This window comes from Mesocricetus auratus, unplaced genomic scaffold (genome assembly GCF_017639785.1).
Source record: "Mesocricetus auratus isolate SY011 unplaced genomic scaffold, BCM_Maur_2.0 Super-Scaffold_100031, whole genome shotgun sequence".
Classification (NCBI taxonomy): domain Eukaryota; kingdom Metazoa; phylum Chordata; class Mammalia; order Rodentia; family Cricetidae; genus Mesocricetus; species Mesocricetus auratus.
This window is the reverse complement of record NW_024429212.1, coordinates 2,636,403-2,650,402: the sequence shown is the minus strand read 5'-3', so window position 1 is coordinate 2,650,402 and position 14,000 is coordinate 2,636,403. Positions and strand designations below refer to the sequence as shown.

At 41.4% G+C, this 14,000-nt stretch overlaps 1 protein-coding gene across 1 annotated transcript in view; it reads right to left on the bottom strand.

Moving 5' to 3' along the window:
• Positions 1 to 14,000, bottom strand: part of Csmd1 (CUB and Sushi multiple domains 1) — a 1,489,308-nt gene that overhangs the window by 1,185,776 nt on the left and 289,532 nt on the right. The window lies entirely within an intron of this gene.

Sequence of the window (14,000 nt, the reverse complement as noted above, 5' to 3'; positions counted from 1 at the left end):
GTGTGTGTGTGTGTGTGTGTGTGTGTGTGTGTGTGTGAGTGTGTGTGTATGAGTTCCTGAGTCTACCTCAGAAACTCTCTTAATATACTAAATCCCTGACCTACTTCCACAAACCAATCCTTTGCAATGAACTGCAGTCAGGTTTTCTCTGAGGATCCAGTCACTGTAACAATCCCACCTGGCAGATTAGTAGCAGGCTCATGTACAGCCCTCTGATCCCCTTCCTCATTAGACATCCAGATGCTTCTTTATTTCCATTCCCAACCTAATACCTCTTCCTGAGGCTCAGGTCCTTCCTTCCTCATCTTGGTTCAAAGATCTCCTGCTGAGATCTACTCTCTAAGTGCTTTCCACATTACTGCTTCACCTAGACACACCTTCAGCGAGAACTTCCCTAGTCCTCATGATTACCTTTTCCCTCTATCTAGTTATCTTTAAACATCTACATAATTAGAAAACCTAAAAGTCAGATGAAATGGGTAGCCAATAAAATGTGGGACAAAATGCTCCTTTTAGTTAATTTCAGTATCTAATTGGTTTGGAGACAGCCAAGGGATGAGTTATAGATTCTTTTCAGCCTTTCCTTCTATCTCAGTTGGATCATTTCCCATCAACATGTTGTGCATTCTTAAATGTTTTGACACTGGGACTGGGGTGGAAGTTTCCAAGGAACCTGGGCTTGCTCTGATTACTCCATGTTGTGTAAGTACTAGAATACAAGTATTATCCCAGCTTTCATTGTTGTACTGCAAACAGTGAATTATTTCCAAACTACATTTTAGACTTGAAAAATCACCATAGTAGGTCTCAGTGAGCTCAAATCTTTCATGGTAATATTATCAAATGATTGTGGGAGTTTGCTCGATCTTAATAAAAAACGATTTAATGAAAGGGATTTATGAGTTTAAAACCAAAGAACTAATAAGAAACCCATTTTCCACTAAATTTAAATCTAACAATAATACTGTAACAAGTAGATATTAAAGCAGTAGGGATTTGAAAGGGCTTTAAAGGAAACAGCTTTTCTGGTTTATCTAGCAATTCTTACTTCATGGTAAATCAAAAAAAGTGAAGACTTGATTATAAATTGGGGAAAAGAAAAAGGAAATTCAACAGAACATGTCAGCTGGAAAGTAGTCACCATTAGACACCCATCATGTCACACCAGGTTACCAGACATAAAGAGTTCGTAGGAAAGAACATTCAGTCAGCCTTCAGGGTACCAATTAGTATGGTGCATTTTGCAGGGTGAGTCTTGCTTGATCAGTAGTTAGAGTTTTCTATGGGCTCTGACAGAAACTTCAAGAACATCTCAAGAGTTCTCAACAGAGAGACTATCATCCCTATCTGTACTTTGCAATCAACCAAAAGGTTTTCAAAGTCCCCCATTCCTAAGATGGACTCTAGTGGTACAGGCTAAGACTATCCATCCAGGAGATCTTGAGAAAAAATAAAACTGGAGATCATGTACTATACTGTTATGTCTGATTGGAATGTTGCATTCATTAAAATTGGGATTTGATTGTTTGTAATTAAGTTGCCAGCATAACAGAAGAAAAAATTCCCAACACCCTCACAGTGACCAATTCCAAACATAAAACAAAGCCAATGCTTTGTACTGGCAACAGGATGGGCTTGTCAGAGCTGGTGAGAGGATGGGATTTTCAACTTGATGTCCAACTGGGAAAAGTAAATATTTATTTCAGTCCCACAAAATATGTAAGTTCAATCCCAGATGGATTGGAGGCCTAAACATAAAATAATAATGTTTCCAAAAGGCAACATTGTAAAAATAAATCTTCATAGCCCTTTACATTATAAATATGAACTACAAAAACTAAACATCATAAATCAATTGAAAAGGATGTCCAAAAAATAAGATATTTGTAGTCCATTTTTGCAATAATTGATATATGAATAAAGTTCCATGTGGAACTCACAGGTTAGTAAGAAGGGGCAACATTTTAAACATACAGCCCATCTCTAGATCATGCTTCCTAAGGACAGAGGCAATGTAACCAGCCTCATGCTCCTTTGTTCATACAATTCCTGACATGGTAGAATGTATCTCTACAAACAATGAGCAAAAATAAGTCCTCCCTCCAACCTCCCTTCATCCCTTCTTCACACTGCTCTAATATAACCCTCATTGCTCCCTTCTCCATATTGCTTTTGTAACCCCCTCATTCCCACATTGCTTCAATCAGTTATCTCCTTCTATTAGGAAAGAGATAAACACAGAACATTGTTTCCAAAGACAGGGTGCCTCGTTCTTTAACCCTGAGCATGTGTGCTATAAGCCTTGGGTGCTGGCTTAGGCGATAATGTAGAAGCATTTGAAGCTGCAGGTTAGAGAAAGCATTAATTACAGAAAAAAACAAATAAAGAGCTCAACCAACCATCACAGTGCTAGTTCATAACAGAACATGCATATAGAGTAGAGGACAGACTCATGAGGTTTGTAGGCTTGGGAGGGGGCATAGGTGGACTTGGGAAAATAGGGCTCTGCCAGGAATGGAGAGTGGCCATTTGTGTTCTGTTGTATTAGACAGTCTGGCTGTCTTCTGCATGTCCTGAGACATTGAGACTGAATTATAAAGTAACTGAATAATTAGTGGAGCAAAATAATTTCAAGGCATTGCAGCAATCATGTGTTGAATGGTTACTGCTCTCTGCTCTTAGTCAGTTTTCCAGTGAACCAGAGCAGCGAATGGAACAGAAAAATTCTGAAAAGCAGATCATTTTGGTGGAAAGGGGTGAGAGTCTGAAGTTAAAGATGGAGAAAGTACAAAGTACCTGCCCTGCAACCAAAGAGGAAGCTCAGACTTCAATTGAGGACAATTGGAAAAGTGCTATGGGGAAGTGTGGCCAGACATCAAGGACCCTGGTTAATAAAAATGCCAATCCATTTTGAAGGAAAGACTGGACTGAGAGGATCGCCAAACTGCGCCTCCTCTCAAGTCAACCACCTGTGGAAATAGTTCCCTAAGTTCAGACCCCAAAGTCCCTCATGGTCCCCACAGGCCTCAACAGGCCACTAAAGCTGTGGTGCAGGTGGGACAAGCTACTTCTTGAGCTGGGCACACAATCCACATGCTCCTGGTTATATAGGCACACAAACTGTAAAAAACAATAAGGTCATGGAAGCTTGAGTCAAGGTTCTAGAAAGCTCCTGAAGCTGAGATTTGAGTGGCAGAGTTGGATTCCTTGCAAAATCCTGAGAGGGTGTTACATGAGATGGTAAAGATGGCTCATAAGTCAGAAATGGAATTCACTTACTGTCCCAACATCGAAGGTAATGAGTGCTCTCAGGTGACTATGGGAATGCCCTTCCTACTCTCCTGCCACCCAAATTACAGGAGCGAGATCAATTTGCTCTTGAAGAATTGGTCATTCTGAACTACCTGCTGAGCCAGTGTCACTGAGAAGTGAGGCTGTGATGCATCTGTGTCAAGAGCAGTCTCAGTGTGCTTCCTGTGCTTTGGGTTCTGAGAAGGAGGGAAGCCAGAACTGCAGTCAGGAGCCCACAGTTTGAACGGGAATCTGTGCTGGGTACTCTGTAGAGCCGTAGCTTCCATCCTGCAGGATGCAGAAACCCTTCTTGGGAGAGGTATAAATCAGTGAGCCCTGGAACAACTCTGTGCTTTGAAAGCCATCAGCAGACTAAACAGTGCTATGGCACTGTCATATTGAGATGCCTAGACCTCGGCTCTGAAACCCTTGCTTTGCTGTTCAGACTGTATTTCTGCACACCTTCCCTTCCTCATCATAAGGAATGTGCTCACAGTGACTCATCTGTGATGGATTCTGGCTCACTTAAGCATTTGATGGATGAAGGAAGCCCACATGCATGAAGGCTCTTTTGGGTGCCAGGTGTAGTTCTGTTACCTCAGGTCTGTGCCTGGTTCCTAATGTAACAAAGGGGAAAGGTGGACACAGCAGCATTTCAATACTCTTAAGCCAGAACCTGGAAGCTTTGTCTGATTTAATTATCACACAAACTCTGAAGTTAGAAGCAGACTAGCCTTTGATTCTTGAATTGCATTCACTTTTATTTGGATAGTGTTTTGTGATAAGAAGATCTGCTCTCCAAAATCCACTTCTGAGAACAAATGTCTGACCAATTCGAACCTGGTTGAGCAATTACAGAAAGACCTCGTTCATATTGGTGATGATTTAAAGAGCAGCAGGAAATGTCACCCATGTTGAATGCTACTAACACATGTGAGAAAGTATGAACAGAACCATCAAGAACAACTGGGACATAAGCAGACCAGGCAAAGACACAGCTGTCCACAGCTGGAGCACATATGAACACAGCACAAAGAAGCACACGATTGAAGGATATCACCAGTAATAATCACCACGTATTCATGTTTGTGACAAACCTGGATTATCATACAGGATGTTTTTTAATATATTTTTGTTTTTACATATAAATCCCAGGGGCCCCTCCCTCCCCTCCTCCCAGTCTTCCTACCTTCTCCTCACCCCACTCCCAATCTGCTCCTCAGAGAAAGTAAGGCCTCCCAAAGGGAGAAAAAGTAGTCTGTCCCATCACCACCACGTTGAGGCAGGGGTGTTTTTAAAATGACAGCTCAAGAGGAGGCAAGAACACAAATATTTGTCACTCTCAAAGCTATATCCCATTCAGTGCAGGCATCCATTCTGTAAAACCTTAATTTATGTTTTTATATCCTATATAAATTCATATGCACACAGAAATTTATTCATTTTCTTTCCATCATGCATTGATCTCCAGAGTTTGTGTGCATATACATGTATACAGACACACACATACACACACGCCTCTGTGTGTGTGTGTATGTGTGTGTGTGTGTGAGTGCGTGTGTGTGTATGAGTGTGTATGAGTGTGTGTGTGAGTGTGTGTGTATGAGTGTGTATGAGTGTGTGTGTATGAGTGTGTATGAGTGTGTGTGTGAGTGTGTATGAGTGTGTGTGTGTATGAGTGTGTATGAGTGTGTGTGTGTGTGTGTGTGTGTGTGTGTGTGTGTGTGTATGAGTGTGTAGTAGCCAATATGCTCCATATACCTGTGGTCTGACTGCAAGACCACAACTGTCCACTGTAATTCCTGGTAATCTTGCCCCAAGTATTTAAGAACACCAAACAGTCACTGTAAGCTCAGATGAATGTTTCATTTTCTTGATTGACTAAAGTCATAATAGACTTCTAAGTGGCTAGAGGATCTTAAATATCAAAAGACTTCCCATTTTAGTAAAAAGAAAAGGCCCCAGTCAGATAAGTGGTTTTCGAAGCTGCAAACAAACAGGGCCTGCATTGAACTCAGTGTCACTTTCTGTAGGTTCTTAGACAGACTATTTGCAGGCCTAGGACAGAACATAGATTGTAGATGATTACTGACTTGATTGCTTTTCCTAGGATTTTTGACTACAGTGTTTCACTACTAATATCTCCTGGCATTTTTTTTTTCAGGAACAGCCTTCCCTGAAAGAAGTTTGAAAAGTATGGTATTTGTGTGTTCAAGAAGGGCTGAACATCAGCCACATCAGCCAAAGGACCTTGACCACTCTCTTGGGTTTTATCCCAACACTCGAGGGAGATTACACTCCTCAAAGTACAGTGGAGGGCCAGGTGTCCAGGAAGGAACAAGACCACTGGGGTAGCCCTGACAATGTAAATAAACAATGGAATCAGTTTCAATGGCTCCTACAGGGAGGTGGAGATTTTCACTAGGCTATGTAAATACAAAGAGAACTGTCTGTCTTCTACTAAGTTTGGTCCTTGTAGCCACATGCAGCTTTTGCCTGCATAGCTTTTAGAACCCAGCCAGCTTGTCCCTGACCCCTGACCGAGGTCCTTTGCACATGCTAAACCAGCTCTTAGAAATGCACCCCCCCCAGTAGATTAACCCCCACCTGATTCCTAGTCCAGGAGCAAATCAGTTTGTCTCAAATCATAACTCAACCAGTATTCCAACCCCATGCAGTAACAAACCATGTAAGTTCCTGTTACATTTCCTGGCCACATCAACATGTTTCCTCCATGCTGGTTGTTCAGTAATGAATACAAAACCTTGTGAAATCTGAAAACCCTGCCCACCTTGCCTTTCCTTCTTGTTTGTAGTCCCTGAAGGCACTGGGGAAATTGGGCTGTGTTTGGGGAGGGAGGAGTGGTAATGTAGACCCAACAAAAATCCACACAGAGAAAAACGAAAAAATATAAGGGAACATCCTGTTTACTATAACCATGTGACTCGATAACCGTGAAGAATGAAGGTATCATCATTCACTGCCTCCAGCAGAGCTCTCCTATAATCTTAGTCTCATTTATTAGCTACCAGCCACAGAAACGTTGATAACTGAGTATCCCCTGCTTTAGGTGAAGTCAAGTTCATCCTTGTGTCTTGGCATTTTTTTTCCGGAATTCTAAAAGGAGGCCAAGACTCAGGTCGAGGTACACCCAGAACCAAATGGTTGTTTCCCTCTTTGTTGCTGCTGCAGAGTTGCTCCTCTCCCTGTAACACCTGGATGTTTCCACCATGGAGATATTGCTATTCCAGTGGTGATTAAGGCACACTGTGGGTCTCCACTTTAAAGAGACAAACACCATAGTGTTGTAACCAGGAAGCTTTCTTCCACAGAACTAAGGTGGGATATTTTTCTAGCTCACAGTGGTGATCAATAAGCAATACCTCTTCTATAGATTGGCCTCAGTTTTCATGCAGGGGTAATGAGAATGATATATAATTTGACGAGTTGCTGTAGTGTCTAAAGGCAGATGATGGTAGGGGAATAGGTTACATGATCTTATTTATTTATTTATGCTTTTATTTATCTGTCTACTTAATTTGGATTCTGAAATTCATTTATTAGATATAATTCTTTTACATAGCAATCTCCCTCCCATCCTCCCATATCCCCCCTGCCAGCCCCGCATCTACTCCCCCAAGGACTTAAGAAGTTTGGGAGTCCATTCCCTATGGAGGGATACTCCCTCAGCCTAGATACATGGAAGAGGGCCCAGTTCCTGCCCCAAATGATGTGAAAGACTTTGAAGATCCCCTGTTGTCTTATTTTAACAGGGATAATCAGCAGGAGAGTCTCCTGGTTTTTGGAGTTTCCAAGGAATGGCCTTGACCTTTGTGAGGGTCCATCTACTGTCCTTCAGATCTACGGACCATGCATCTACCTGGAAGAGGACCTGGTATGCATCCTGGACCCTTCACCTCTCTAGTATCTTTGAAGTTCCAGACTGCAATCACCAGACTAACTGACTTGAAAGATCTTCAAATTCAATGATGCTTGTTGGTCCACCACTAATCAGAACAAACCAAATCAAAACAACAATTAAATAACCACCTTTTAAAACAGGAATCCCAGGCTTCAAACTCTTTGTCTAAAACAGTCAGAAACTTCCATCTATATTCCAGGCTACAGGCTGCAGACTTTCCTCAAATCTGTTCTGAGGAACACACCAACAGCAGACATCCTAAGTCTCTACCTCAACGATAATATGTTTATGTGATATCAGGTATTCATCTTCTAATGAGATACCCAAGCACGAGGCACACTGTTGTGAACCAGAAGTTTAATGGAGCTGAGGATGTAAGGTTACACACATATACATAGGCAGCAGGAGAATTGAGACGGGAAGCCCTTTCTAGTAGGACTAGCACCTTTCAACTTAGAAACAGAGAAGAGTTTTTCTTTCTTTTCTCTACCAAAAGAAAAAAATAACCTTCTATGTATTTTATGCCAAAGCAAACAGCAGGCTCCAATTCTGAAGGGAACCTCTCCTAAGACTTTCAGCAGGGAGTGACCAGGCCAGCTAAACTGGAATGGAAATGAAAAGGCATTTTTGCATCTGAGGTGAAGGGTGGATCTTTCTCCTTGGTCTGCCCATGTGGGCACCTGAAAAATCACAACGGCTCTTCAGTTTTTCTGTCTTTAATGAATGAAAGGATTTGGAATTGCAAAACTGTTTTAGTCATATTGATTGAGGGACCAAGTGCTGGGGTACAGGTTGTGCTCTCCACTAAGGCAGACCAAGAGAATCCATCCCCTCTAGATCCACTCCGGGATAATGAAGAGAAAGCCTCAGAGTAGCAGGAAAATATTCTAATCTGAGGGTTACTAGACTTTTCTATCTGAAGGGAAAAATAACCAAGGGTAATCTAAGAAAAAGGAACAAGCACACACTTTCCTTATGGTGACTTTTCCTTTTCTTCATTCTCTTATAATCTCTTTTCCTTGACAATATCTCTCTCTATATATAAACATTTTTCTCCTGCCCAGCACATATTTCTACATTCAGTTACAGTTACAAATCTCCACACAACCATAGCTATTCATCTCATTTACATATCCTCTCATACAGCACTTTACACAATTCCTAGGCACAGCTTCTCTTTCACACAGATCTCTCTTTCACACTCACTCACACACACATGCTTGTTCTACATCATGCATTCATTCTTTACTTACTTGCTCTCATTCATTCATTCTCTCGCACTTCTCTCATGCATCTTCTCACCTACGTCTGTCTCCCATAGCTGCCTTCTCTTGCATAGCTCTGCCTTGATGTCCTTTCACTGATCTTCCTTCACTCTCTGCCTCACCACCCTCTCTCTTACTCTCCTTCTGCCTTCTCACTCTCCTTCTCTGTCTTCTGCCTCTTCTACCCTGTCTTATTCCTCTCACAGTAAAACTCCAAACAATCATAGGTTGTTTACAGAGCCCTACCCAAACTCAAAACATAATTCATTAAGTTTCTCTCAGGATAATAATGTTACAGTGACCCATACATGTAGCTCTAAGTTGGTGAGGGTTCCAAGAAAAAAAGAAACAACATTAAAAATCAAGACTCAACAATAACCATTAGTTAGCTAGACCTTGAGTTTGAGACTGGGATTATATGCAGACTAAAGTAGTTTCAATTTTGGCTTTAAGTCAGCATAACAACACCAGGGAGAATGACCTTGTGTGTTTGTCTCCACGGGCAACCGGCCTGCTTTAAATTTGCTCTACAATCTAAAGTTATCTGTGTGAAAGGCTATCTTTGTGACCAAGAATCGAATGTCCATCATCCTTGTTATCCTATGGTCATCTTTCTGACAATCCACAGCTATATGGGTGCCCAACAAGTGTAAAACACACCACCAAAGAGCTTTGGAATGAACCTCACAGCTGTTCTTGCTAGGGAGGCATAGCAGTGGTACCTGAAAAAGTTACAGGAAGAACCAGTCATTCAGCCAACCCGTGGCTTTGCTAAGTAGAGGTTGCTAATAATGCCTGATGAGTCAGCTTTGCCAAGTAGGACTGTCCAACAACTTCTAGTGGGTCAACTTGTTAAATATTAGTTGTCACTGCTGCACAGTTCCAGGGTCCTCTACACTCTACAACTTCGGGAGATGGGAATATGTATGTTATTCATACAATGGTGTTGCATAAGGTTGCTGAGAATGTGGTTGCTGTTAAAATTTCTCATGTATGGGGTAAGATGTCACAGTGTCTGAGCATATATTAGATAGACCAGACTAAGGAGGTTGATGAGATAAATAGCATCAATGGACACAAACCTCTGTTTGTGGATTCTCTGATGCAATTCATCTTCTCTAACACATGTGGGTGTGTTTTTTTTTCCATTCAACTTTTAACTCACTCCCTAGCTTTAGACAAGATATCAAAGCCGCAGCTCTTGTCACCCATCTTTACCTTGGTTTTGGGACTTTTTGAAGCAATAATGCATGATATTGAAATTCCGTGGGGGATCAGAGTGTACTCTACAGGGACTCTGACAAAAAGAAATGTACTGGCTTTCAAGTCTGTAGCCTTGAATGAGAAAGCATGCAGCCATGGCGAACTCCATGCTCTTTTATTTTACTGATTTCTAATGGAACTCTGACAGAGTAAGGTTTTCTTTCCTCTGTGGGCAAACATACTTGGTTTTATTTACTGTGCTTTCCTTTGCCCGGGTTTAGCCTCCAAAGTTGTAGGATAGAAATGAGGTCCATGGGGGAGTAGCCTACTGCCTGAGTGAGAATACAAGCAGGGCCACTGATCTGGTTTACAGAGCAATACTAATTAATTTTTTTCCTGCCACCATCACATGTGAATCCCAGCCATGACATTTACCTTAGAAAATTATAGAGGAGGGGAATATAGTCACCGATGCAAGAGCACTTTGCCACATTGGTTGAATAAAGGTGTATAATGAGTGAGAACATTGCTGCTATTGGAGACAGCATGAGAATTAGGATGCAGTGCTAAGGGGACAGATACAGAAGCTAAAGGGAAATGATTGCCTTAACAGTGAGAGAAAGCAATTTCCCATTCAAATTTCCACAAGCAAAAATGTCTGCATACTACAGAAGGTCAACTGGCTGGCTGGCTGGCACAGAGTGACTGGATCTTAATCATTGGTTTATGGAAAGTGCACTCGTTTCATTATCAATAGTATAAAAGTTGACATATCAAGGGGTGAAATGTTGTGAATCAGCCTTTAGAGTACCTATAGTATCTAATGGAGAAGACCTTAAGGAATGTCAGCTTAGCTACCCCAGAACTTCACTGCAATGATTTTCAGTCACTTTTGTTGTTGTTTGTGGTCATGTGTAGAAAAACACATGGGAATGAACCATGCATTCAGCAGAGACCACATAACATCCAGGTTCCTGGAAGCAGTGCATATAGATAGTTGTTTGTCTGCGTAAGTGCTACAGAGTGGAAACTCAGGCCTAAAGTCCATGGGAGAATCCTGATCTCCTTCAGACAGGATGTTCACTAACCCAATTTCTGTCCTGTATGAGATGGCCTCTACCATTGTTATCTCAAAGTGACACTCTATTTGATTACCTCTTTCATGATTTAATTAAATACACACATCTCTTTCCATTACTTACACTCAACAGGCCAGGTGTTTGTGTGGGAGATAAATCCAGTTATTCTATTAACATAGCCATGATCATCTTAGTTGAGTGTTCTCTATTACAGTTAGACAATCCTAAAATCTCAAGTTCTCTGAGATGCAAATACATTATGGTTGAATTAAGGAAAACTGGAATCAATGATTTATCAACATAAACCTTTCCAGTTAAATAGGTAGATTAGGAAAAACAAGGGGAGAAACAATAAAGCTGAACCCCAGTTTTAAAGAACAGAGAGACTATGTAAGTCGAAATCTTCCAGAGAACCTTCAAGAAAGAAAGAAAGAGACCAGAGGATGACAAAGGGACACAGCTCCAGTCTTATGCAAGCTAGAGATGAAGGGGGAAAAGCATTTTATTTTCTTGTTAGCCTAATTTCCAGGTCCAGTGCATCGCTTGGGAATTTACTCCAATGTGATGCTCTTTCCTTGGGTTGGAAACAAGGATCCAGTGCAAAGGGAAGTCACCGACCATCTCTCCAGCTGTAGGAGATAAGGCATCTGCCCATCTGCCAGGAACAACTTCTCCCCGACTGTAGGACCATTCCCAGCAGGGGACACATGTTGATTATTTGCTGGTAGGGACAAACCTCCTCATGTTCTGTCAACTCACAGATTCTTCCCATTGACTTTCAGGCTCTGTGAGATTAGTCAGAGGAGAATAGAATAGGAGACGAAAGTTAAGAACGTGAGTTTTCTTTGTGTAGACTCTGGCGAGTGTAAAGGAGGCACAGTTACTGGGTAACCAAGCAAGGAATGTATGGGAGGTAAGAGTCACTAAGTTTCAAGTTCCCTTCAAATTGGACCATCAAGGAGTCAGGTTTTTTTCCTAATACTATAGCAGACACATGCAAAACAGTATCATTTCCCTGCACACAGGTATCCTAGCTCTGATCTTTAATTCACAACTCGACCTGTCCATTACTGTTGAATATACGTGGTATTATTTTTCTTTCTTGACAGTTTCAAAAACTCTGAGGTTTAAAGAACCAAAGACCTGCAGGCATCGGACTTTCAAAAATAGGCTTAGAATTCCAGCTCCTAATTGTTTCTGTTGATTTCAAAATAGAAACTTCCCTTTGTGATTTACGACATGCATTAGATAACCACTCAGAGCTGGCACACAGACTGCAGGGTTCCTGATCACAATGTGAAACTTCTGGAGCGAAGCTGCCCAGGGCAGAAAATAATCATAACACAAATGGCACAAGAAAATCTATATTCAGACATTTTCCCCTGGAACTCTAAAGTATGTTAAATACCACTTTGAATTTGAATGGAGGCATTTGCAAATAAGTGGTCTTTATCAAGTGTCAGCCTTTTAGGGTTCTGAAGATGTGTATTTTCCATAATGTTATTCTTTAAAAATAGCTCTGTAGCCACTTTCTCCCGAAGTATAATATCACAGAGGATATTACCAGATCTGATCAGTTCCCTCCTACTCTGTACCATTACTACGCCCAAACATTGTGGTCATGTATGCCTGTGACTTTAAAATGTTTTCCCAAGGTCAAAAACAACTTCCCATATTGTAATTTTGTCCTTTTCTGTGCAGACTTTCCCCGACTTGGGATGGGGTATTTTCTGTTTATCTTTTCATTGTCTAATATTTTAAACCCCTTCTGTCTATTCTAAATCTGGGACCTTAAAACACTGAGACTCCTTAGGAATCCAATCCATGAAGTATTTCAGTAGAATGGCAAGTGAACACAGGATCATAGTGTTGGGTGTGGATGGCTCTGAGATGTACTGCCTTCTATATGGAGATGGAGAGAGGCAGGAAGAGACCAACCTTACATAGTTCCACCCACTCATCCCCTTTGATCCAGAATTAGAGTCCATTGTTGCCTGGTGAATGAAGAAGTGAGTATCTAGTGTAGGCTCCCTTCTTCTCTCCTCTGCAAGAGAAGCACCTCCTTCATGCTGCACACACAGTCTGTAGTTTCCAGAGGGAGATGGTGTGATTATCAAGCAAGGGTAGAAAAGATGCTAATGTGAGTCAGTCTCTCGTAGAAGCTTAGCTGTCCCTTGGAATCAATGGAAATGCCTGATACAGGGTTAGTGAGCCATAAGCCAACTGAGGAAGAGTCCCTTCCAGTCCTAATTCTCCCATGCTTCTCCCTGATAAATTAGTCAGGTAGAAAGTGAATTTGGAGATCCTCCTTGGACCCTGGCCAACAAGTCTAAAATGAAGACTTTCTCCACACAGTAGCCATGCTTCAAGGACAGTTCTGACTATCATTTGAAGCTGAGGCTAACTGAGCACTTGGCACATTACACCAAAGATCTGTTTTCATGAGAAGATGATGTTTGACTATCCAAGCAGTCATAGCCACTGATTCCTATTACCTATTCTGAGTGCTTAGTCCTTTTGCTTTGTACAACAGTCTTTCCTACCTTAGGGAGATGGAGTTATACAAGCATGGAGACCTGAGTTCAGATACCTAGCACACATATAAAATGCCTCCCATGTCTATGGGCCTCAGGACTGTAACTTCAGTTTTGTGCAGAATGGCCTTTGCTTTCCATAGCACAGTTCCAGGTTACATTAGAGTTCCCCTTGCAAGGGAATAAGACAGAGAGTGAGAAAGCAGGACTTGCAACAGTCTCCCTTGGCTTCAATATACATGCTCCTGCACATACACACACACACACAAACACACACACACACACAGGTAGTTTATATGCATAAACATTTATAAAATTAAAATCAAGAATTCACATATGAGAGCAAACTTGGCATTTGTCTTTTTGGTTCTGGCTTCAGAGCAGAATCTGTGACAACTGGAATTAAAAAGTAATTAAAATTACAACATTTATTCATACTAACATTTTAACAGGAAATAAATAGTGGGTTGATTATTTGCAAATAACTTGATATTTGCTGTATGCAAAGAATATATATATAAATCCCATCAATACCTTGGTGGAGATGTGGAGTTGAGAGAATTCACTCATCTCAAAAAATGTCCAGGGCAGAAGAGGGGGATTTCCTCATCAACAATGCAAATGAACCAAGAAGTCAAGTGAGGCTAAAAATGACTGTGGGTGCACATAACAGCAAATCAGAACATTCAAAATGGATCTGTGCAGG